Raw genomic sequence first — 24,660 nt, forward strand, 5'->3', positions numbered from 1 at the left:
AGAGTGCCAGGCATGCACACCCCTGCCTGCCTCTACAGCTTTGGCCTCAGGACTTTCAGTGGCACATGCCAGCGTCTGTTGTCTGAGGCCACCGTAGGTTCCCGTTGACCTCTCCAACACAGCTGCACGCTTCATCAAAGCGTGCGAGCGGCAGAGTCAGCCAGAGAACCACGTCCCCAGCACTACCATGTTGAGCCGCCAAACCCCTTCATCTGGGTCACATCCTACTGGTCAGAAGCAGAGCGCCAAATTCAGACCATATGCAGATGGAGGGCTCTGTCTGCCCTCCTAGAAGTGAGTCTCAGGGAGTGTGGGATCTTGATGGCAGCCAGCCTTGTTCAGAAGCCACAGTGCTAGGTCAGTGGCTGCTCTAATAAGTTATATGTCACCCAACAACAGGATCCATGGTCCCTGCCTTCATGGTCTTTCTCCAACTTCCCCCTCTCCTAGGCTGTGGCCAGGGCTCCTCCAGGCTGCGGCATGGCGAGAAGCTCTCAGGGACTCCCCCAGCACCCCCATCAGGGCCGTGTGTGGCTCTGCTCTCTGATGACCACCTCTTACAAGTGAGCTCTTTCCCCTCAGCCTCACCTTGCTGGATGACTCCCTTCTCTCCTTCCCCCCATGCCCCACATCTCACCCGTAGGGCCAGTGCCCGCCTCTGCACCTACACTTACGCCCTGGCTAAAATAACCATGTGCTCGCATTCCAGGCTGGACACGTCTGATAGAAACAACTGTGGAGGGAGCCAGTGGCAGACCCCACGAGCAGGGATGCTCGAAAAACCACATCTAGCCAGGGAGGTGGCCCACACCTGTTGTCCCAGTGACTCAGGGGGCGGAGGCAGGAGGAGCGCAAGTTTGAAACCAGCCTCAGCAACTTAGGGAGACCCTGTCTCAAAATTAAAACAGAACTGAGGATGTAGTTTAGCAGCACGACACCCAGGTTTAATTCTTAGTAGGAAGAAGAAGGGGGGTGAGAAAGAAAAGAAAAAGAAAAAAATCACGTTAATTTTGCCAAGGGGGAGGGTACACTGTGGCAAGGCGAGGTGGTGGCTGCCTGGGGTCCACCCTCCTGTGGCTAGGCACCACTGTACCAGGCCCATGGTCCTGTCCCACCAGGCTGGCAGCACCCTCGTGCCCAGCATTCCTGACCGCATGTCTCAGTGGTCAGCCAGGTCAGGGTGACTGAGGGGGCCCTGCCTGGACGTCCTGCTGGTGGAGCCGGAGAACACATTCCCCTCCCACCCCCGGCTTGCGATGGTCCAGTCCTGGCCAGTCCTCTCTCCGTCTTTCCCCAGAGGCACACCAGGTCACTGCACATCCCTCAGAGCGCCTGCCTTCAATTCCCAGGACCCGCAACTGTCAGGGGCTCCTGCCCAGGCCCTGGCCGGAGGCCTGGTCCCCCAGGGCTGCTGTGGGCTCAGATAGGCAGAAGGGAAGAGAACTGCCAGGAAGAAAAGCCACGATCCCTATCTCAGAAAGTTACTTTGCAACACTGAAGAACGACCTCTTGGAATTTTCAGAGGTCATGTCAGATCGAGCTGTAGAAAGAATGTTCTAGAAGGACCCATGGCTGTGACTTGAACTCTGCTTCTGGAGCCTTAACGTCTCCCTTGGGAAATGATATGATGTGACAAGAACATGTCCTCAGGAGGCCAGTGCATCCCACAGAAATTAAAGCCATGGTTGTATGAAGAAAATTAAATAAAAATTTGGGAGCGGCAAGGGGCCTTGGAGGTGGCCAGTCCACTCTCCTGTTGGGTGTGCTGTCCAGGGCCTGCAGAGCGAGGCTCTCATTGAGGCTGGCAGTACTCCCCTGCCCATCCACCAGGCCTCTCAGCAAGCCCAAGGCCAGCCCAGGAGACACTCCCTGGTCACCCAGATGTGTTCTGCTCGGCAGCTGGGCAGAAGGGGCAGCCAGAAGTGACCCCAGCAGAGCAGCAGTCTTCCCGGTGCCCGGCAGGGTCTGCTCCAGCAGGAGGTTTCCAGACACACACCCAGCGTTTCACACACAGGAAAGCTCTCCAAAGGCGATTTCATCAAACACCGTCCGAGGGGGATAATAGAGGGGTTTAGTACAAGAGGAGACCAGAACCACGGAACAGTCCTGCTCTCTTGGAAAAGCCGCAGGAACAAATGTGACAAAGAAGGCTCTCTGCCCACCAGGGAGGGAGGACCAGACGTCTCTGTACAGTCCTCACCGAAGGGAAGGACACCTAGGCTGTTCCCATGGCCACAAAGCACACTCATCTTCCAGGAGAAAGACGGTGACCGGGGCTGTGAGACAAAGGGTCATTAAGTAGGAATCACAGGTCAACACACCTGTGAACCACCTCCCAGCCTCATTGACGGACAAGTGACAACAAGCAGTCCTTTCTACCCACCAAAGGGCTTGCTCCTCACTGCTGAGAGCCATAGCTAAGTAGGTACGACACATGGCAATTTCCTTGTCAGCCTAGCCCCTGTTGCTTAGAGGAAGGACTCTCCATTGTGGACCCAGGTCATTTGCAGTGACTTTGCATGAAATGTGACCTTGCTCAAGGACCAGGGCGGATCTGGGTTTAGGGTGGATCAGGGTTTAAGGGGGATCCGGGTTTAGGGAGATCGGGGTTTAGGGCGGTTCCAGGTTTAAGGTGATTCCTGCTGGGAATAGGGCGTATCCTGCTGCCTCAGGCACCTTGATTTCCCCTTGAGTTCTCGCGGGATTCAGAGAGTATTTGGGATTCAGAGCCCCGTGGAGAGTGTGGATTTTGCCCAGAACGTGCTTGTAGAGTGCCGGTGTGAGTTCGGGAATAAAGAATTGCTGTTTGAACCTACAAGGCTCTGAGTGGCTCGTGATTTTGTGCCCAGCCAGACTGCGGCACCTCACCACTCTTTAGATTTAGTCCTGGGCAGATGGAAAAGACCTCAGGAGCCACAGATGTACTTCTACCTCCTCCAGGTGGGTTTTGGTGGCAGTCAGGGTCTCCAGGAGAGGAATGCCACCTTGGAATGCCTGGTTGGGTGGCACCAGGTCTCCCATCCATACAGCTTATGAGCTCAAGGTGGGAGCTGGTGATGGTGGCCAAGGAGACCTGGGGGAGGTTGGGAGGGGTGGCTCAGGAAATAGGATCACGTAATCGAGAAACATGCACAAAGTTTCCAGGAGCCACATTTTTTGAAAGCCCTGGAGAGACAAGGGAAGCCGAGCTGACAGGTTGAGCAGGCCCTCCTGATTACACCTCACGTCTCTCTTCCCCTGCACCTCTCCTTCATACTAACTGTAAGGGTAATTGCTCAAATATTCTCAGACAGAGAGATAATGGTATGACTTTTTAAAAATGACAATGGTTGAGAGAATGTCAAGGGCAGTCTTCCAGGTGGCAGAGCCCTCAATGTTGCAAACTTGGGGGAAAAAAATAAAAATGATCCAAGCCAGTCAACCAAACTGCATGTCCCGATCTTTACTAAAGAAAGAATGCTGCTGTATGCAGCCACTCTGCAGGGTCCGGAGGTGGCTTCAGGCAGTGACTCAGAACAATAATACATAGAAGAAGAAGGGGAGGAGGAGGAGGAGGAGAAAGGGAGGAGGAGGAGAAGAAGGGGCAGGAGGAAGAAAAAGAAGGAGGAAGAGGAGAAGAAAGAGAAGAAGAAACGTGACTCAGTGGATACAGAAAATGTATTTAGTAATGCTCCATATGTGTACAAACTGAGAGAAGAGAGTTTTCTTAACTTGACAAAGATTTGTGCCAAACACTTTCAATCTTACATTTCCAATGAAAAAAATGTGAACACTTTTCTTGTTAAGACAACGAGATAAGAATGCCCATTTTTATTAGTACTAGATAATGTCAGAGGTTCTGGGCAACAGAACAAGGAAAAGAAAACAAAGAGCATAAGAATTAAAGAGGAAGAGATAAAAGCCAACACTGAATGATCACCTACCTAGAAAACCCAAGGAGTTTTTTAAAACATTGCTGCCAAAAAGACAATATACTGTTATGTTGGTGTCGGTTATCACCAAAGTGCTACATAAATTCAGTGCGATCCCAAACAAAACTTCACTCAGATTTTTTTAGAAGCTCAATAACTTATTTTTTAAATATATAAAGAAATAAAAATCCATGAACATTTAAGTCAATCTTATAAAAGAGAAACAGATGAGTTTCCTTAATAGACATGAAGCCATACTTCCAGGTCGTGGGAATCCGGCACCGAGTCTGGGATAGACAAATAGATGAGTGGGCAGAACAGAGAGCGCAGGGGAAACATGCATTGTGGGAATGTAATGCATATCAGTGACACACAGCACAGGGGAGGATAAATTTAGCAGATGATCTTGGGAAAAGTGGCTCACTCCAGGAAAAAAATTAAATTAGATGTCTATGCCACACCACGTGTGAGAGCAGACTCTATTCAGATTTTTTTAAATGTGACAGATAAAATTATAAAGTTAATAGAAGAAACTAGCATAATATCTCATGAGATGGGTCAGGAATGTCCCTCTGAAACAAGACTCCAAGAGCAGAAACTAATCGATAAAATTCATCACATTAAAACAAAGGATTTGTATTCAAGGAAGGATAAAATGCACCAAATTGTTAGATGACAAAATTGCAATGGCTGAAACTGTCAAGAGAGGCACACGTAGAATATGTAAGAAATGCTTCTAAATTCACTTGGAAAATGTAACAATATAGGACACAGTGAAAAAAGAACATGAACAAGCAAATACGAGCAGAAAAACCTCAAAGCTCAGAAGCACGATTGCCTCAATTTTTTAGTTGGAATCAGAAAAAAAGAAATGTAAATTTAAACAACTAAAAGAGGAAAAGTGGGATTGGATGTGAGCCAGCCTTTTCCAGTGATCCAGCCTGACTGGTCAAATTAGATGGCAGGCTCCAGAGGAGGCGGAAGTTCTGCGCCTGGGAGGCCAGCCCAGCATCTGGGGTGCACCAATCTCTTCCAAAGGCCGAGCTCTCCTCTCCAGCAAGGCTGAGCGCTGGCGATCCTAGCAGAGCCTTTAGATGTTCCACCTGAGCAGGAGACAAAAATCGGTGTTCTGGGGCTGGGGCTGGGGCTCAGCAGTAGAGCGGTCACCTAGCACATGTGAGGCCCTGGGTTTGATCTCAGGACCACATAGAAATAAAATAAACATATTGTGTCTAACTAACTACAACTAAAAAATAGATATTAAAAAAAGTCAGTGTTCTGCGTCCAACATGGAAGGAGCACATCAGGCTCTCAACTGGGATCCTGAGTACGGCACCCTAGCAGCAAAGGTGAATAGACCAGAGACTGACTGGCTTAGGTGAGGACTGACGTCCAGCAATGAAGCATCTCAACCCCATGACCAGCACAGGTGATGTGTTGTCTTTTGGAAGCCAAGGACATGCCAATACCCACAGCCACTTACACGTGGCCTTTACACCACGAGAGTGTTACTAGAGGACAGTGGAGCTCTTTCAAATGAGGAAAGTTGAGCCTGCCAGGAAAACATAGACTTTTAAGTTTGAATATGCCAAAGAGTGTGGATTTGAAATATTAAGCAAAACTTGACAGACTAAAGGAGATGTGCACGGTCACCATGGAACACCTTGCTCAGCAGCCAGGAGACAATCGAGCACCATCTCCGGATCAGGAAGGGGATGGACAGGGCAAGGCTAACCAAAAACTGGACCTCTCTCCTCCCAGCAACTGCAGAATGCATATTCTTTTCAAGTTCATGTGGAACCTGTCACCACATTGACAGAGTCCACAAAGTGAGGTTCCAATGAGGTTCCAATTTTCAAACAAATTAACTCATCTGGTATGTTTTCTGTCCATGGTGCATTCAGGCTAGAAAAACAGGAATGGAGAGAGAACTGGACTCCTACCTGCTTGTGAAATGAGCAAATACTTCTAGACAATCCACCAGTGGAAAAAAAAGAAGTTATAATCTCAATCAGGAAATGTTTTAAATCAAATGGTCTTTAAAATGCCACAGATCAAAACTCACACGTGACGACTTAGGATATGCTTAGTTTGAGAAACTTACAGCCTTAAATGTATGTATTAAAAAATAAGAAATGTGGGCTGGGGATGTGGCTCAAGCGGTAGCGCGCTCGCCTGGCATGCGTGCGGCCCGGGTTCAATCCTCAGCACCACATACAAACAAAGATGTTGTGTCTGCCGAAAACTAAAAAATAAATAAATAAATATTAAAATTCTCTCTCTCTCTCCCTCTTTCTCTCTTTAAAAAAAAAAGAAATGTTTAAGATCAATGCTAGAGATCCATCTCAAGAAGTTCTGAAAAAGAATAGCAAACTAAACAAAGAAAAAATAAAAGAAGGAAGTAATAAAAAGTGCAGGAATTAGCCAAATAAAAATAAATGAAGAGAGAATTGATAAAGACAAAGCTAAATCTTTGAAAATATTGATGAAATTGATGAACCTGGCCTACAGCATTCCAGAAGAAAACAGAGGCCAGAGGAAGACTCACACACACATCAGGAAGTGGAGAAGAGCACCAAAGTTTCTCAAGACATTAAGAGCATCTCAACAGAACGTCATAAAACAATGTCATGCCAACGTAGTTAAAAACCAAGGAAAAAGTTGACAAATTTCCAGGAGAAAACCCAGACCCAAATCAATAGGAAGTATTTTTTCTGGTCACTTAAAAAATGTAATCCATAAATTTTAAGTTATCTACAAAAACAAAACAAAACTCTGCTCCCAAATGATATCACCAATAAATTCTTCTAAATTCTTCAGGGAAAAAAAATACTGCTTTTCTGCAAATTATGCCAGAAAATGTAAAAAAAAAAAAAGAGAGAAACACTTTTTAACTCATTTATGGGTCCAGCATAACCTTGATCCCCAAACCTGACAAGGGTGTGACCAAGAAGGAAAGTTACAATTGACTTCACTCCAGCTCCAGCCCAGTGGAGCGCTTATTTATGTTTAAATGGATAGACGACACTGTGTGTTTTCATTGTGCACAACATGCTTTGAAATATCTACGCAGTGTGGTGGCTGTCACCTTCATGGAGCGGGCGCAGAACCTCCTCACTCTCTTCACGTCCTCCTAGGATGCTACCTGTCTCCCCACAGTCACCACATTGATTCCTTCTGTCCACCTGGGTCATTTCTTCAGCCACCACCTTCTCATCTCCCCCAGCATCCCAGCCTCTGGCCACCAGCGCTCCGCTGTCTATCTCCATGATGTCCACTCTGCAGGCCCACACCTGGGTGAGATCGTGCGCTCCTTCTTTCTGTGCCTGGCTCAGGTTGTGGTCAATGGCAGAGCTCCACGCTCTCTCGTGTCCGACCAGCCTTCCAGGGCAGCCTTTCACATTTCCTCTCTCCACTCACCGGGTGCTTTCCCTTCCTGGCTGTTGAGAACACTGTTGCCGTGGACTGGCGCGGACTTCTCTTCAGATCTTGGCTTCATTTCCTTTGAATGCACGCAGTAGTGGGATTGCTGGGTCATAGGAAGTTATATTGGGAAAAGATTAAGTCAATTAAAAGATGAAACACACAAAAATGGACACACAAATACAAAAAAGTTAAGAACCTTTTCATATATGAAAGGAATTGTTTACCTGAGTGATTGCCTAAGTTGGTAGGACTCTACAGAGCAGAGCACTCAAGCAGGGCTTGTCTTCTGTGCCCCGCATTACGTCATTTAGCGTGATGTCCCCCAGGTCCCCCTCTGTTGTCACAAATGGCAGGATTTCCTTCTCTTTTTAAGGGTGAAGAACATGCCACCATTTTTTCTGCATTCACCCCGATGCAGCCTCAACTTGTGTATCAGATTCCTCTGCTTCTTTCAGGAAGGGGGCAGTCACTTTGACCTTGGTTAAGGAGATGCCACGTAGAGCACTTAGTACCCTGTGGGAAACCGCATTCTCCAGTTTATACTCTGAATCTATCTGGGCTGCAGCCAGTCCCCCTGTCTGAACTAGGAGGAACACTGTCCCCTGAGAGAAGACCTTGCAACCACAGCATGTCATTCCTAACCAAGCACCCCCTATTCGACCCCTCACAACAGCATGTCAAGAGTGGACAGCAGCCCTGCTTCCCATGCATGGACACAGGCCCAGGAAGTCTGTAATACGTGGAAGGCCACCAGCCAGGACCTGGGGGACCTTGCCTTTGAACTCCAGATGTCAGACTTCAAAGCTGATGTTCTCCCCAACAACAAAGAAAGCCCCCAGCTACCTTCCTAGGAGAAAAAAAAAATCAGTTTTCAAGTCTGAGGTTGACTTTACTGGATCGAGGTGTGATAAGTTGACTGCATTCATGGTCCCAATCTTTTCCTGCTTTTGCAGGTTATTTGCAGCCTCCTCCCACCCACTGAGGGTGAGTGCCAGCCTACATTCTGACTAAGGGTGCAGGCAGCCAGGGCAGAATTCCAGCTTCAAATCAGAGCCTGTGCTGCCTTGCATGCTCCCGTTGCCCTCCGACACTTGCACCACTACTACGAGAACCTGTCTGGAGTAGCTTGCCAGGGGACAGGAGGCACACAGCGTACAGTTACACTGTCCTGCTCTCCCAAACCAGGGCCAGCCTGGGTCAGCAGCAGCCAGGCCCCCTCAGATGTGTCTTCAGATCCACCTGGTTAACCCCAACTTGACTGGATGCACATGAGAAAAGATAGCTCTTGTTGTGTGTTGAAGTTTGGGGAGTTATTTTGTTGTACAACATTAATGTGGCAATTGATAGCAAATACAAGGCAGAATAAATTTTCATTTCACATGGCAAGCAAAATGGTCATTTTCTCTGTCTTACTTAATTTTGCCCCCAGATTGGTACTTAAACTGAACACTAGAGAGAGAACCAGCAGGTGGTGAAGACCTCCTTGGCCAGTTTGGACAGTAACCCTCAGCCAACAGTTTGAGTTCCAAGACCAGCTGCAAAACCCTGGACTTTGTTTTCTCCTGAGCTTTGACAGTTGAGGTTCTTTAGCATTCATTCTTAATAACTGGTTCATGTTCCCGAGGCCAGTGTCTGAACACAAGTCAATAATTAACTTTGGATTTTTGTAAGGAACACTGAAATTAAAGACAGTTTGGTGGGCTGGGGTTGTGGCTCTGTGGTAGAGCACTTGCCTAGCAAGTCAGAGACACTGGGTTCCATCCTCAGCACCACATAAAAATAAATAAATATAAAGAAAGCCATTTAAAAGAAAAAAAAGAAGAAGAAGAAGACAGTTTGGTTTACGTAGCATTAATCGTGATGACAAGCAGCCAGGTTGCTGGGACCAGCATTGCTGGTCTCCCTACCAGGAAATCGCTGGGATTACATGAGTCTGGGAAAGAAACACTGACCATCCAAATAAGGGGGATCATTGGGATTCCCTGAACACCTACAGGGGCTGGAAGGGGACACATCCTTGCTACCATGTTAGAAATCTCCCGCTGGGCTGGCAATCACACTGGACTGATGGGACAACAAAGGTCAGCAGGAGATGCTCAGAGACCTCCCCTTGCTCAATCTCCAGAGACAGATACTAAAGCAAGAAAGCACACAGTCAAGGATGAGCTTTGCACCTAGGGAAACCACGCTGCACACAAAACAAGTTCGGCAAAATACCGAGAGCTGCTGTGTCTGGAGATGGGTGCGTGTTATTATGTTGTTCTCTAAGTGCATGCACATAAGATTAGTTAATTAAAATGGGCCAGAGCTGCAGGGCTGTGCCCTCAGGGAAGCCACTGGACTTCACAGGCCAGGCCTGGGCCCGCGGTAGAGCCTGCATCTCATGGTGGATTTGCTCATAGGACAAAGGCCTGAGGAATGATGAGTCAAGAAGGCCATGGTCAGATCTCAGGATGTTTCAATTTGTTCTGAGAGCCCGCTCACACTGGCCGCAGTTGTCCGGGTCAATGCTCAGGTGGGCGTCACACCTGGCTTCCCAACGATGCTCAAAAACAAGGCAGGGCTTCAGCAGCCATCCAGGGTGGCCCTTGGGGTACAAAAATCCAGCTCCAAGGAAGGGTGGGGCACAACCCATGAGCCACAGGTAGGACCATTCTTCTTAGAGCTTCAAACAGGTGGCTGGCCAGGAGCCCAATCCTCCCATGGGAGGGTCCCACTGGGACTTGGGTAGGGGAGGTAGCAGCTGGTAGAGGAGGTCGCAGTTTCTGACCTCCCTGGAATGCATTCTGAAAAGAAAGCAAAGATTTATTTCTGTGTTCAATGTGACTTCTGCTCATTTTACAAAAGATTACAATACAGAAAAAACAAGTAAATGAAGGAGGAAATTATCACCGACGTCTCCGGCAGATCACAAGTCTCCTCCCAGTCTTGCAAATGCCGCATGCATGACGTGAAGACTGTGTTGTGACCTGACTTAACCCCATACAACTCAGCAGAAGTATTTTTCCAAATGCCTGCCATTCCTAACACCGATGCACCAGAAAAACAAGATTCACTTTGGGAAAAGGATTTTGATAAACTGATCTAGATGGTCATTCCAGAAATAAAGCCAACCGCATCTTCAACTGAAGCAAAGGTGAAGTCTCAGAGAACCAGCCCAGGGACAACTGAGATGAAGGCCGGCTGCTGTTCTGGGCATGTCAGCAGGGAACTGCAAACGGATCAACCAACTAGCTAGATGATGCCCAGAACGCTTGAAAACCCATTTTAAGTTTTAAAGGGCTGTCTGGTAAACTTTCCATTCATACTTATGCAAAGCTCTCAAAACTCCTTGGTAAAATGAAGTCTTAAATAAATGTTAAAGTCTGGAAACAATAGTCGGCAGTTTTCGGGGGTTAATAAAGGACAGTCTTTAAGGTACTGAAATTTATCCATTGGAATCACAGTTTCCAAGAGCAGGGACTCAGATGAAAGTGCATTTACTTAGGAAATGTAAATAATATTTCAATGATAACCTGTTGGCATGGCTCACTTATGTACTTGTCAAGAGAACTGTTGGAGGAGGGCTCTCTCCTGGCAGAGTGCACCTTGCTACTGTGCACGGGTGGGTTGGGTGTGGCAGGATCAGCAAGGGCAGAATCCATGCCGGCATCACCCCACGGTCTGGTGAGTGGATTCCCTGTCCTGTGACACGCATAACCGACGGCTGGAAGTTCCTGAACGTGGTTCTCCAGCCGAGCGTTTGAGCATCATGCACGGCTGTCATCCTTCATTCCCAGTTCACAGACCAGCCCTCCTTTGAAGATAGCATCCGTGTGAACCGTGGAACCCCCTGGCAGCCCCTTACTCCTCTTGCTGAACTTTTTGATGTCGAGATAGAGAATAAGAAGACATCTAGTCAAAAGTTATGATTTAAATCTGTACATATTCTCTCACCACTCTGAATTTCCTGAACACGCAGGGGTTACTAATAGACAGCTTCACCTGCTCAGAAGCGTCTGTAAAGTCCTGAGGCACGTCCCCTGAGCTCCCCTGGGATGAGCAGTCGGGTCGGCACAACTTGGAGAGTAAGGCCCTGTCTCCGTGTTGGAAGCTGATGAGAGTCTCACCCCAGACACGTCCAAAGCCACCAAAGCCATCGGTGTGACGAGACCAGTGCGTCTGAGTCCCTCTCAGCCTCCAGCTCTGCCTGCTGGACGTCCCTGTCTGCCTGCTGGACGTCCCTCTCTGCCTGCTGGACGTCCCTCTCTGCCTGCTGGACGTCCCTCTCTGCCTGCTGGATGTCCCTCTCTGCCTGCTGGACGTCCCTCTCTGCCTGCTGGACGTCGCTCTCTGCCTGCTGGATGTCCCTCTCTGCCTGCTGGACGTCGCTCTCTGCCTGCTGGACGTCGCTCTCTGCCTGCTGGACGTCGCTCTCTGCCTGCTGGACGTCCCTCTCTGCCTGCTGGACGTCCCTCTCCTCCGCTTCACTCCTCTGCTTCTCTCTAGGCCCTTTGGTCTTTGGCATATTTGCTTTGTTTTCTCTTCCTTATCTCTTCCCACGTCACAGATGGCAGGACAAGAACACAGTGACTCACAGCAGGAGAGTCAATGGCCCTCAGGTGGCCTAGAGGAAGTTCCAGTCAATACTCCTATTTGGAGTGTTTATAAAGTCGCCATGAAGCCTGAATTGGCAAATACCCAACTGTTGAACACTGGGTTGGTGAACAGTAACCACTGCTCCAGAAAAAACACGGGCGAGGCACCTCTGAGCCTCTGGGTCACATTTTGCCAACCCCTCCACACAGGGTATTGCACCGCGCACGTCTCGGCTGAGAGCACCTGTGTGATGGTGTTCCTGAAGCTCTGACCTCGCACCCACAGCGGGCAGCACCGCGAGCCAGGCCTGAACTGGCCTTACCTCACATGTTTCCCCAGGAGGCATGTCACAGCCTTCTGAGCCAGGAACACTAGACAGCCCTTAACACCACACTCGAGGACCTTTTAAACAGTGAAGTCACCAACCCAAGGACAACAACCTGAAGAGCAGGGCCCTAAGGAGACTGTGAAGACGCACTTAGAGTACCCCAGCTGAGACAGGAGGTCATTGGGCACCTTGCTGGACCTCCGCTGGGAAATGCGCATAGGTAACTCTTCGCTGTTGAGTGCCCCCTGCCCAGGGCTGCAGGGGTGCAGGAAGCACTGATGAGGGGTGCAAATACATGAGAGGGCGGATTCACAGATTCACAAATGCAGAGTCTGAGGATAATGGGGTCGGCAGGGGCACGTCTGTCTCCTCTTTGTCCTTGGTCCCTTTACTTGGACAGTCCACTGGAGGAGCAGGTGGCAGCGAGGGGGCTGACAGTTTACACACTGTGCCCTGGAGACAGGGAGGGGCAAGGGCCTCAAGGTCCCAGGGGCAGGAGAACTGCCCCCCCCTTTCTCCTGGTGCCGCCTTCTCTCCTGGCTGAACTTCCCCACTCCGTCTGCTGAGGCTGGGCACAAACCCCCTGCACAGCCCAGCCAGAGGCGGGTGTTTGACCCAACCTGAGCCCATCTGCGCCTCTCACCTCCCTCTCTGCCCTAGCCATGAGCCCAGAGGGCAGGGGCAGTGGGAAAGCAGAGTCCTGCGCTCACGGGGAGGGGCCTGGAAGCCCTTGCTGTGTGTGCAGGACGCCACGGGCTCTCAGCTGCCTCTGCTGTCAGCAGAGGAAGGGCGCCCAGGAAAAGGAGGGACCGGGGAGGAGAGAGAAGCCAGCGCAGGCCGACGAGAGCCCAGCCTCTGAAGTGGGCTGTGTCTGAAGACAGCTGACCCCTTACTCCTCCCAGGGAACACATTTAAAAGAGTATTTTTTTTAAGACAAGTAGAGGCTTATTTTGATTTGCTTTACAAACTGATAGTGTACTTTGATCTATACAAGATAAAACAATAGATTGGTTCCATCATTGCATATTAATTATACAGGGAGGGGTCTCATCATACATGCACAGAACATATTCTGACCAGTTTTGTTCCCTCCCCTCCCCTAGCCGCCCCCTCCTGCCTTCCTCCCATCCCTCCCTCTGCCCCGGGGGCTCCCTTCTACCTTCACCACAACCTTTTCTCATTTTCCCCTCTAGCGTCCATGTCCACGTCCACACTGGTCTTTCTGAGACTTATTTCACTTAACATGATGCTCTCCAAATTCACCCATTTTCCTGCAAATGACATAATTTTATATTCTTCATGACAGAGTGAGGCTCCATCCTGGATATGTGCCCTGTTTTCTTTACCCATCCGTCCGTCCACAGGCACCTGGACTGGTCCCCACAGGGCCGGCGTGAACCGTGCTGTGATAGCCGCGGCATGTGTCTGTCTCTGAAGTGTCTGCTTCAATTCTTCTGGTAAACACCGGGCAGTGGGATGCTGGGTTTCTGGTGGCTCTATTTGAGTTTCTTGGGGAGCCTCTGGATTGATTATGGCTGTGCTAAGGGTGATTCTCCTGTCAGTTGGAGTTGGACTCCTGCCCTTTGGGGAAAAGGAGAGCACCTGGGTGTCGCGGGAAGCGTGAGTGCAAGCCACTCCATGGTCCCGAGACCCTTCTCTTTACATCCTCTAGCTTTTCTCTCTTCTCTGCGGGGTCTCCCTTCCCCCTTTATCGCCCATGACATAAGCCTGCAGATTTGGGCCCGTTGTTTGTCATATTTTTGTAATCAAGTTTCCTGTCTGTTTTTCTTATTTCATTAAAACCACAGGAAGCTGATTTCTCCCTGTAAGTCAGGACTGGTTTCTTTCCCCACATCAGTGATCGTCCTGTAATTTCTAAATGGGCATTTGGCATCTGTCCACCCACGTGATTAAAAAGGCAAAGCCACTTGATGTCTCCCAGTGTGGGCGGTTGGGCTCTGGACCTGCCGGGCATCTCTCCGTCTGAGGGGACAGGTGGACGCCTGTCCTGCACACCCTGATTCTTCTTTCCTGCAGTTTGGCTTGATCCCCGCCTGCGGCCTGAGGCTCCATTCTGGTGCAGAAGCGCGGGAACAGCCTGGGGAGTGGGCAGCTGCTGCTTCCACTTGCTGCCCGGAGCCGCCAGGCCTCATCAGTGACTCATCAGTGGAGACACATCCCTCTGCACAAGTCGTCACTCCTGAACCAAGGGCTTCTGCTCACCCCGGGGCTGCTTCCCGGCATTTTCACCCCTGAGGGCCCTGGAGGATCTGTGCTGGTCTTCAGAAGATACAGGAGGCCAGTCTAACATACATTTTGTCTTCTTTATTCTCTGACCTGTTTCTTACCACAGCAGGACAGTAGCCACCACCTGCTGGGCTTCTTTGGGGTGTGGGTATATGTTAGACACATTCATTCAATTAACTCTCATAAGCCCCACAAAGAGCAGGTATGTTTTTCATACTTTGTAGACTAAGTGAAATTCAGAGAGGTCAAGTGCCTTGCCCAGGCTCACCCAGCTCAGAAATGACAGCCAGGACTGAGATCCAGCCCTGCCTGACTCCAAGGAACACAAGATTCCCACTACCCGAAACCTGCTGTGGAGTACAGGGAGAATTAGCCCCCATTTGCTCTCTGGGGAGGGCTTGGAGGATTCTTGTAGGGATGCAGAGAGTTAATTCTCTAATTACAACTTTCCCCTCGAAGAGGGAGGTCTCTGGACCCAGCCCACCATGGTGCTTGCCCTCGCTCAGTGGCCTGGTCCGTTTCCCGAGCGGCCGAGGCTGTGTGTCCAGGTCCTGTCTGGGCTTGCCCTGTGTCACCCTGTGCAGCAGGCAGGGTGGGCGCCAGAGCCCTGCGTAGACCCAGGCGTCAGGGCACCCTGGAAGGCAGGGGCAGGGTCCCTACCTTGCTGGCCCTAGCCATGTGGGGCTGCCGGATGCTGGATGGTGGCCCACCTGAGGACAGTGGCACTGTCATGGCAACACACAGCAGGCTTCAAAGACAGCTTGAGGCAGAGCGTGAACACCTCGCTTCTTCATATGACTCTACGTGGCTGTGTTGGGGTCTCCACGTTAAATAACATATGCCATAAAGTGAATGGCACCTGTTCCTTTCTACATGCTTAATGTGATTCTCCCCCAAATCTTACACTCTGCATGTGGCCTGTGCTCAAGGCTGAAGCTACATCTCTACTGTTGGGCACCAGGTTAGATGGACAAAACATGGAAGCAAATCGTACACCCGCCATAGAACCTTCTGGGGCTGAGAAGGTCCAGCTGAAATCCAGAGGCAGGAGCCCTCAGGACAGAATGGGGTGCTTTTATGAAATCCCTAAATAACCAGAGAGGATGTTAAAGATACAGTGCTCACAGGAGCGCAATGGAGAATCTGCAGCCGACTTGAAACACATGGGTAACTTGGGGGGCTGATTAAGGCTGTGAATGGATGGGTGGTGTGGCCTTGAAGTGGACACTCATGTCCCCCACCACCCCGCAGGCCTGGCCTCTGCTGTCTCCCCTGTGCCTCACTGAAGTAGGTGGAGTGGGCCCGTGGGCTGGCCAGGGAGAGGCACAGCAGGACATCCCAGGGCAGGAAGGGGGGGAGGTTGGTGCCCTCTCTTGGCCCCCACTGCTGGGTCCCCCTGCTCCAGTGGCCCCATTAGAGAGCCACTCTGTGAGCCATAGCCAGTCCCCAAACCTGCTCCCTCAGCCAGGAGCTCCAGCTGACCTAGAACCCTGCCCTCTTCGGGTAAGGCCCTTCTGGTAAGACCCCTCTTACTGACCCCCTTCTGAGGGGACCAACCCGTCCCTGCCAGGCCCCACCCAACGGGTTCAGAGCATAAAATAGAAGAACACTTATCCCTCGGGGTGGATTCAATGACCCAAGAGATAGGAAGAAGCCAGACGAGGGCCAACCAAGAAGCAGCCGTCACCAGAGACCCTGTGCGGGGCCAGGAGTGGTGGCGTGGCGAAATGGAGGGAAATGCTTCTGAGTCCAGCAGACTCTGGCGTCCACGCACCTGCTCAAGCCCCCGTGTGACCGTTGGCATGTGACCCAACCCTGCTGGCCTCCTCGACCTCGCTTGTAAGAGGGAGAGGTCATGGTTTAGATATAAGGTAGCCTGCCACAGTCCGGCTGCAGCAAAATAACCGGGGGGTGACGAGCAACTTGTGTAGATTGATACAGCAGGAGTGGGAGCCATTTATTGTAGGACAGGAGGGGTATATATACATTCCACACAGCTTATCTAATTAACATAAACTAGAGACAGCAGTCAACCAATAAGGAATCTACACACTTAATGGCTCGATGGCGCCACCTCACAAACCACTCCCCCTGGCAAAATGCCAGGCTCCATCTTGACTTGTTTACAGACCCTAACATTTCCCCCTTTTGTTTAATTTAAATAACGACCATAGTGGTTTTTACCCAAACACCATAAATAATCTGCTACAAGCAGAAGGAGAGGATACAAAATGCCACAATACCAAGCCAATTGATGGCTCCATGCAAGAAGTCCTTGGAAAAATTATACCAGCAATGACACCATTAGCAAAGATACAGTTACAATTTGTTGTAGATTATAGTTTGTTGTCTCAGTCCAGGTAAAGCAGTGTCTCAATAGATTAACTCACAGTCCAGGTAAATCACAGTCCAGGTAAGTTCTGCAGGCAGCTAGCTTGATCCGAAGTTTCGTCCGGTTCTCAGCAACACTGGAAATTCTTCCACCTTCGTCTTCACTGGCACTGGTACAAAGGCAGGAACTCCGGCAATGATGCTAAAGAAAATCCTGTAGTATTTCACTAAGAAAACAACCTTTTGAACAATTTAGTCATTATCTCAAGGTTTTTTACATTTGAAATAAGCCTTAATAGTGCTCATTACTCATTAGCTTCCAGGTGTGGGAGAACCATTGTAGTTATTGGCCTTGGAAATGATCAAACTTCAGGGACAAGGGCCGCTTCCGCCTGCAGCGTCCAGGGCAGCCCCAGATGGCCCCGGGGAGAGTCTGGGGAGTGTTCCCGACTCAAACTGCCTTTGGGCACAGGGAGCAAGAGCCTGCGAGACTGTGCCTCCGGGTCAGGTTTGGATTTGGGCTCTCGCAGTGGCATCCCGCTCCCCGGGTGGGGGGCGGGGAAGAGCCGGCTGCCACCGCTTGGAAAGTCCTTGCTGCGCCATGACCGGCTCGCACACGGGCAGCCGCCGCGCCGATTCACGCACCCTCCGGTAACAAAAAGTATTCAGTAATAGCCTTTTGCTGCAACTTTTTTCCTGATAATCCTTCTTCTTCTGAACTTTCTTTTTCTTTCTGACTAGAGTTCCTGGGCTTCCATCAACACGTGCCCTAACTATTCTTGGTTCCACTGGGGTGCCTCCTTCCCTTATCAATTTACTTAACACCCCTTCCATATTTTCGTCACAAAGACAATACAACATTTCAAGACAAAACAAGACACAAACATACTGCATCAATCCATTCCATTTTCTCAAAATGGCCATTTTTCCTCTCGCCCTATCTGCCTAGGGACGAGCAGATTTGCTCCCGTCCTATCTATGGACGGGCAGCTTTTTTTCGTCACTTACCCCCGAGTGTGGGGGGGCGGGAGTGACAAACAAGCAACTTGTGTAGATTGATATAGCAGGAGTGGGAGCCATTTATTGTAGGACAGGAGGGGTATATATACATTCCACACAGCTTATCTTAATTAGCATAAACTAGATACAGCAGTGAACCAATAAGGAATCTCCACACTTAATGGCTCGCTGGCGCCACCTCACAAACCACTCCCCCTGGCAAAATGCCAGGCACCATCTTGACTTGTTTACAAACCCTAACAGTAGCCCCCCAAAAGCCCATGTGTGAGACAATGCAAGAGGATTTAGAGTGAGATGATCAGGTTACGAGAGCTTTAAACCAATCAGTGGATTGATCACCTGATGGGATTAATTGAGTGGTGATTGGAGGCGTTGGGGCTGGAGGAGGTGGGACAGTGGCTTCGGGATATATACATTGTCTGTGAGGAGGTGCATCTCTCTCTGCTTCCTGGTGGCCACGTCCTAAGCTGCTGTCCTCCAGCACATCTTTCCACCATGATACTTTTCACCTTCAGCCCAGAGCAATGGAGCTGGCCACCTATGGACAGAGACCCCTGCAACAGTAAAAACCAAATAAACTTTAACTCTTCTAAAATTGTTTTTGTCTGATCTTTTGGTCAAAGCAGTGAAAAAGCTAATTAAAACATAAAAGATACACCTTGTGTGCTGAGGAGGGTTGATCCAGCGGGTGCCAGTCCCTGGAAAACAGATGGACAATATCCAGTCTGTGACTTATCCAGTCTATGACTTCTCGGTGCTGGTCAGCAGCGAGCCCCAGGAAAACAGCAGCAGACACTGGTTGTGCCCATTGCCAGGAGCAAGGGGGAGCAGATGGGGCCTGCACCCTGACCCTCGCCAAGCCCCCTTCCTGGCTAGCCACCCCTCCACTCAGGAGCAGGGGCATGCCACTGGGAATCCTGCTAGCCCTCCCACCTGGGGCCTGGGGCACTGCAAAGGGCACGTCATCTGTGCTGGCCACTGCATCGAGGGAGGCTGCAGCTGCTGGGTCAGGGGCCCCCCTGGGCGGGAGTCTGTCCGGCTAGCGCTCCCCTCCACCCTCGTCTGGCTTCTCGCTGCAGGTTCTCACTCTGCCCAGGAAGTCTCCCACTTCCCAGCCCCATCAGCCCATGCCAAATTGGACCCCAGAGCTCCTCTACCTTCAGCCTCGCCCCTGGGGAGCCAACCCAGGCCTTGTGGAATGTCCTGGACGTCTCTTCCTTCCTGTGGCTTCCCTTCCCTGGGCCATCTCTCCAGGCACGTCTGGAGGGTGCAGTCCAGTGCCCCAGAACCCCTTCTCCCGAATGCAGACCTGGCTCCTGAGCCCTCTCTCCTTGACTCACCAGCCTTGGCCCTCCTGCCTCTTCCCCTGCCTGCTCACTGCCAAAGGGATCCGCAGCCCCCTCTCCCTTATTCTACAGTGGCAGTGGTGGACTCTGACCTCCACGTGGCCGGGATGCCCTGCCCCTTGCCTCTCTGGGTCTCTCCTCCATTGCCTCCTCCGCTTGTCCTCCATAGACACCTCACCTCCCACTCCACGGAAGAGAGAAACCCAGGGGCAGAGCTCCTTCTGCTTCCTGCTGCACCTCACAGCCTCCCGCCTTCCTGCTCCAGAGTGACCTCCCCATGCTGTGTCCTGCCCACCACCCTCTACAGCACACACAGACCCCACTCCTGCTCCAGTCCCACTTCCCTCCCTCCCGGCCTCTCCAGCCAGCCTCCCAGCCTCCCAGCCTCTGCCTCCCCTGCCTCCCCTCTCCTAGTCCCTAAACTACCAGGCTTTCTTGCCCGGGCCCTTCACCTTTGCTCCACCCTCTGCCTGAAACACCCTTCCTCCCGTTCTTCCCCTAGCTGGTGCCCTTCGTGACCCATTTTCTGAATGTCCCCTGTCCTCTGTATGTCTCCACAAGAACACGCCTGAGCCTGGCTGTTCTGCTCTGCTGGCCCAAGTCCCTCCAGCCTTCCAGGGATCATCTGCCCTGGAGGTCCACATGGCTCCAGTTCCAGCCCACGCACAGGAGCCCGCGAGACCACAGATCTGCAGCGGTTGGCAGAGCTGGAGGCTCATGTGCCCTCCTCAGCCACCTAAGCTGCTCCCTGCTGAGGCCTCGCTCTGGTCATCACCTGGAATCCTGCTACCCTTCACCCCCAACTCCATTCTGCCAAAGGGCCAGTGGCCACCCAAGACTCCGAGGTGCTGCAGGTACAGGAGAAAACCTTCAAGTTGGACGCCAGACCCCAACACTGCAGGAGTCTCGTTCCTCTTCACAAGTGAAGGAGTTTCTCACAGCCGGGTCCTGCAGGGTGGGGAGGCCTCCTCCATCCCTGCACCTCTGCTGCTCCCCACCTGGAGGTCCTGCAGGTGTGGGGAGACGTCTTCTGTCCCTGCACCTCTGCTGTCCCACTGGAGCCACACTCCTGCCTGAGCCCCAGCCGCCCATGCAGGCTATTCTCACTGTACGTAACCCTCTCGCCTTGAGGCAAAGCACAGGGACCCTCAGCTCATGCCTGCTGTGGCTCTTTGCCTAATCAAAGAGCAGTTTTCTCCCAGAGAGGAATTCTGCACCCTTGCCAGGTCCCTCCACTCGTCATTCTATGGACACAGTGGCCCCACCCAGAAGACACAGCCCCTGTTGCTTAATAGGGAACAGATGCTTCCACACGGATCAGGGTAACCTGCCACAGTTATTAGGAAAGAGACCCCACGTCCATGCCTCGTGATGGCAGAACATCAACTGCATTCTCTCCTGGCCAGGGACACCCAGGCGGAGTGTGGTGTGGCCGCGCATGCGTCACTGGCACAAGCTCACGTTTCCTGGGAGACCTGGAACAGTCTAGACAGGCCGCAGTGTCTTGTTTTAAACCAAAGCCACAGTCTTATTCTAAAGAGACCTCAAGTTAATAATAAAAGACATAACTTCTCCCTGTTCTGGAGTCTGCAGAAACCGAGCTCAGCCCTGCTGGGAAGGCTGACACCTGCAGATTCCACCCTCGTGGCCTCTGGAGGGCTCCGCACTCCCTGAGGGACAGCTTAAATGTCCAAGCTGCCTGCTCCTGGGTTTCTTGGGTCTGTGGTTCCTCCGTGCCAAAGACACAGGACACGTGAGGCACACGTGGGCACCTGTCCCATGGGCAGAACAAAGCATGCCCGCCAGACCCCCCCACGTCACTTTACAATCAGAGCACAGGCAGGCAGCCGCATGAGGGATAGTACCACGCAGGAAGACCCATGCACCCCTATTCCTATCCTGCGCCCTTCCCCAGGATCCCCACCCTGACTTTCCAGAAATTTTCCATCTCCCCCCAGGCCCCACCCTCTCACCATCAAATCTGAGTCTCTTCCTCTGTGCCACCTTCGCATGTCCAAGTATCAGCCTGACACAGACATTTGTCTGCTCATCAGTGTGGATTTTCTGATTCTGTAGAATCAAATTATTCTGTTTTGGCCAACAGGATTAACCTTTAAAATATTTCCAACCCTGCCTAAACCAATCTCAGGCTGCAGTGTAACCTAACCCACCTACACATCAAACATCCCTCTGCATTGGCATCACCTTTGTACGGGGGAGGCTGTGGGGAAGCTGGGGGTGGAGAAGGGTGGAGAAGAGGAACCTCAGACATGCTCGGCCCCGGGGCAGCCCCTGATCTCTGCAGATCTTCTGTGAGTCTCCTGGAGAACTGTCTGATTCCCAAACTGCTGTGCCAGTCATCTTCCATCAACAGGGACATTAAATGAATACCTAGTGATACATTTCTTTTTTCAACATAGAATACTGTATGAGTTTGCTTGGGTTGCTATAACAACAAACCCCAGACTGAGTGGCTTAAATAACAGAAATTTATTTTCTCACAGTTCCTTATGCAGGAAGTCCAAGATCAAGGTGCTGAAGGTTCGATTCCCCTGGAATCTCCTCAGCTTGCAGGCAGCTGCCTTCTTGCTGTGTCCACACCCGGCCCTTCTCTGTGTGTGCACACCCTGGCTGTCTTCAGGTGTGTCCAAACTCTCTCTTCTCATAAGGACAGCAGTCATATTGGATCAGGACCCGCCCTAGTGGCCTCCTTTAACCTACCCACCTTTCTCAAGACTCATCTTCAAATAGAGTCATATTCTGAAGTCCTGGAGGATGGGGTTTCCACGTATGAATTTGGGCAGGGCACAGGTCAGCCCGGGAAGACCTGGTACCCTTCTCCACCAGGGCTGCACACACTGGCTGTGCCATTTTCTCACTGTGAATCACAGGGCGGATTCCTTAACCTGCCTGGACCTTGAACCCAAGTCTTCCACATGCAGGGAAGCATTGCCTCCCTAGGGGCCTGTTGGCAGCCTGTCAGGGGAGTGGTCACTGCATGGCGGCCAGGGGTCCCTGGGCCCACGCCTCCCAGAACAGGGGGCTCCCAGGGAGGTTGCTGCTCTCTGCTTTGTCCAGGAACCTGTTTCCATTCTGGGTCTAAATAGGTAAATACAGGCATTAATTTTTACTTCTTGTTATAGAAAGTTTGATACCAAAATTTCTTGTCTCCTCTGAAGTCACTAAAGGGTCACGGAGATGCCCTCCAGTGGTTTTTCTACCTTCCCTTTTCTCAGCTTCTATTTTTAAGGTGATTTTCTGTATTTTCAGTTTTTTCTTTTTGGCTAAATATGGATCTGTAATTAACATATTGTCACTTAGCAAATTTATATTTACCACCATTATTTATGTCCAGCCTTCTTTTGCCGTTATGAACTGAGAAATGGATATTTTTCTGATTAAAAATTTCCTATAAGACTCCATTTCAACCAAAAAAAAAATTTTTTTAGACTTTTAACCTGGTTTTCCCTAATTATCCTTCTTCTATTTTAGTTTACCTTCAGTGAGTAAAGGACTTTGATAAAAATCAAAATACCATTTTACAAATAATACCAGTTCCCCTCTAGTCTCAACCAGTGATCAACACTGTGTAATCTGGTGGTCTGCTTCTCCGATCTGATTACTCTGCTTGATGTCTTTAATCGGATTCCCACCTCCCACCCTAACTTCATTAGCTCAGCACATTTCTTTTTAAATCCTCACCTGAAAGCCCTGTGCCTTCTGGTTCCTGTGTGTGTGAATCAACTCTGTAAGTCTCTCTCCCTGACTCAGATCACAAGGAGTCTGGCCTGTTCTGTTTCTTCAGCCTTGCTGACAAACGTCAACTCTGCTGTCTCTGTGCACTCACTTGAGGGGAGGCCTGTCCTCCTTCACTGAACGTGTGCATGACTAACAAATGCAGAGTCCACACAGGACTTAACTGACTCCTGGTTGCATCATGTACTTGCTCCTTGAACTCCAGGGTGTCCTGCACCTGTAGCTCACACAGTCAGCAGTTAACTCTGTGCTGCCTACTAATGTGCTTGTTAGAATCAGGCCTGGGACTCCTACTTTTAGACAGAAGGTCTGATAATCCTCCTCCAATCTGTCCAGGGAATGCAGGGTCTAACCGCTCGTGGTCACAGGTAGACTCAGCCTCTCTCTAGGCCTCCATCGCTGTGTAACAAATGATCACAGATTTAGTAGTTTAAAGCAACATGCATTTATGAGCTCCTGGGTCAAAGGTCTGGGGACAGCTTTGCTGCATCCTCTGCACGAGGTATCACACGTCTTCAGTCAGGTGCTGACCAGGGCTGGGGCTTCATCAGAAGGCTGGATGGTGCAGGACCCACTCAAGGGGGCACATCACTGGCAGGATCGACTCCTTGCTGTTGGGAGCTCTATTTCTCACTGGCTATTGGCTGGAAGCTGCTTCAGGTCCTGGTTACATGGCTCTTAGCATATGGCTTTTCCTCAAAGCCGGCAAGGAAGATTTTATTAGAGCAATATTGACAGCAAGACAAAAGTTACAATCTCTACTAAACTAGTCCCCAAAGTGGCATCCTATCACTTTAGCCGAATTTTATCAGGCAGAAGTAAGTCTAGCCTACAACCCAGAGGAGATCACGCGATAGTGTGAATACCAGGAGGTGGGGTCATGCCAGCCCCACTTGGCATCTGCCCACTATGCCTTCCAAAAGTGTATGTAACTATACAACCTCTTTATAAGGAGCCTGCAAGCTTCCAAGATCTCAAAGCTGCCTGTGGACTGAGATGGCTCTATCGAAGTCAGGATGCAAGAGGGTTGTGGCGGCCACAGAAATGAGCCGGGAGACCTCCTGCTGCAGGGAGCACAGCTGGCTTGCAGCACTGGACACCTCCTCTCTGGATCCACGCAGTGTTCTTAAAGAGGCCACGCTTGCTACAGGCTGCTGTCAAGGCCTGAGAACCTCTGGTGTTATCAATGCAGGGCCGTCCCCGCCAGATTTGCAACTCTTACACAGATTTGGGTCCAGAGTCCATTGGCCTGGACAAGCCATTGCCAGAATGGCACTGGGGCCGGGGACTCCTCCCCTTGCCGCCTTCCTCCCTTCCTTCTCCCCTTCCATAGGTCAGGTCTTCAGACTCCCCTTCCTGGCTCTTGGCCTCACTCCTTATTCTTCACAGGGGTTTCTTCTAGTGAATCTTTTGCATGCTAAGGCCACCTTGAACTTGCTTCTTGGAGGTCAGACCAATACAGGGATCTGAAAGAGAAAGCAAGATCAGCATTCATATTTAGGTGCCAGGACATTTGGGGATTGATGCAGTTGGATCTGGGTGTAACTAAAGGGAAGAGGAATTGTTCCACCCACTGGGTCCAGAGGAGGCCCGTTACATGCATCCAGAGACCCATGGGCAGCAGTGGACAAAGCAGACCGGATCTCAGGATAAATGTGTCTCTATTAGCCACAGCAGGGACGGGAGGTCCTTGGCACAGCCTCTAGGGTTTCTCCAT

At 50.7% G+C, this 24,660-nt stretch overlaps 2 long non-coding RNA genes across 4 annotated transcripts; both read right to left on the reverse strand.

Moving 5' to 3' along the window:
- Window positions 1-6,474: 6,474 nt before the first annotated feature.
- LOC124089709 (uncharacterized) lies at window positions 6,475-24,406 on the reverse strand. 3 transcript variants are annotated; one of them, XR_009226288.1, is made up of 4 exons: window positions 22,890-24,406; window positions 21,161-21,257; window positions 7,562-10,123; window positions 6,475-7,440 (listed from the first exon to the last, which is right to left on the reverse strand). It is a non-coding gene; the product is annotated as an uncharacterized LOC124089709 (long non-coding RNA). The 3 variants fall into 3 exon arrangements; XR_006850836.2 differs by lacking the exon at window positions 21,161-21,257; XR_009226289.1 differs by lacking the exons at window positions 21,161-21,257; window positions 22,890-24,406 and adding an exon at window positions 10,230-11,442.
- On the reverse strand, window positions 16,428-19,496 carry LOC131423987 (uncharacterized). Its single transcript, XR_009226290.1, has 3 exons — window positions 18,999-19,496; window positions 18,500-18,539; window positions 16,428-18,395 (listed from the first exon to the last, which is right to left on the reverse strand). It is a non-coding gene; the product is annotated as an uncharacterized LOC131423987 (long non-coding RNA).
- Window positions 24,407-24,660: the final 254 nt, after the last annotated feature.

The sequence above is a fragment of the Marmota monax genome, unplaced genomic scaffold, assembly GCF_021218885.2.
Source record: "Marmota monax isolate L192 unplaced genomic scaffold, Marmota_monax_Labrador192_F-V1.1 WCK01_AAM20220418_F8-fsc00041, whole genome shotgun sequence".
Lineage (NCBI taxonomy): Eukaryota > Metazoa > Chordata > Mammalia > Rodentia > Sciuridae > Marmota > Marmota monax.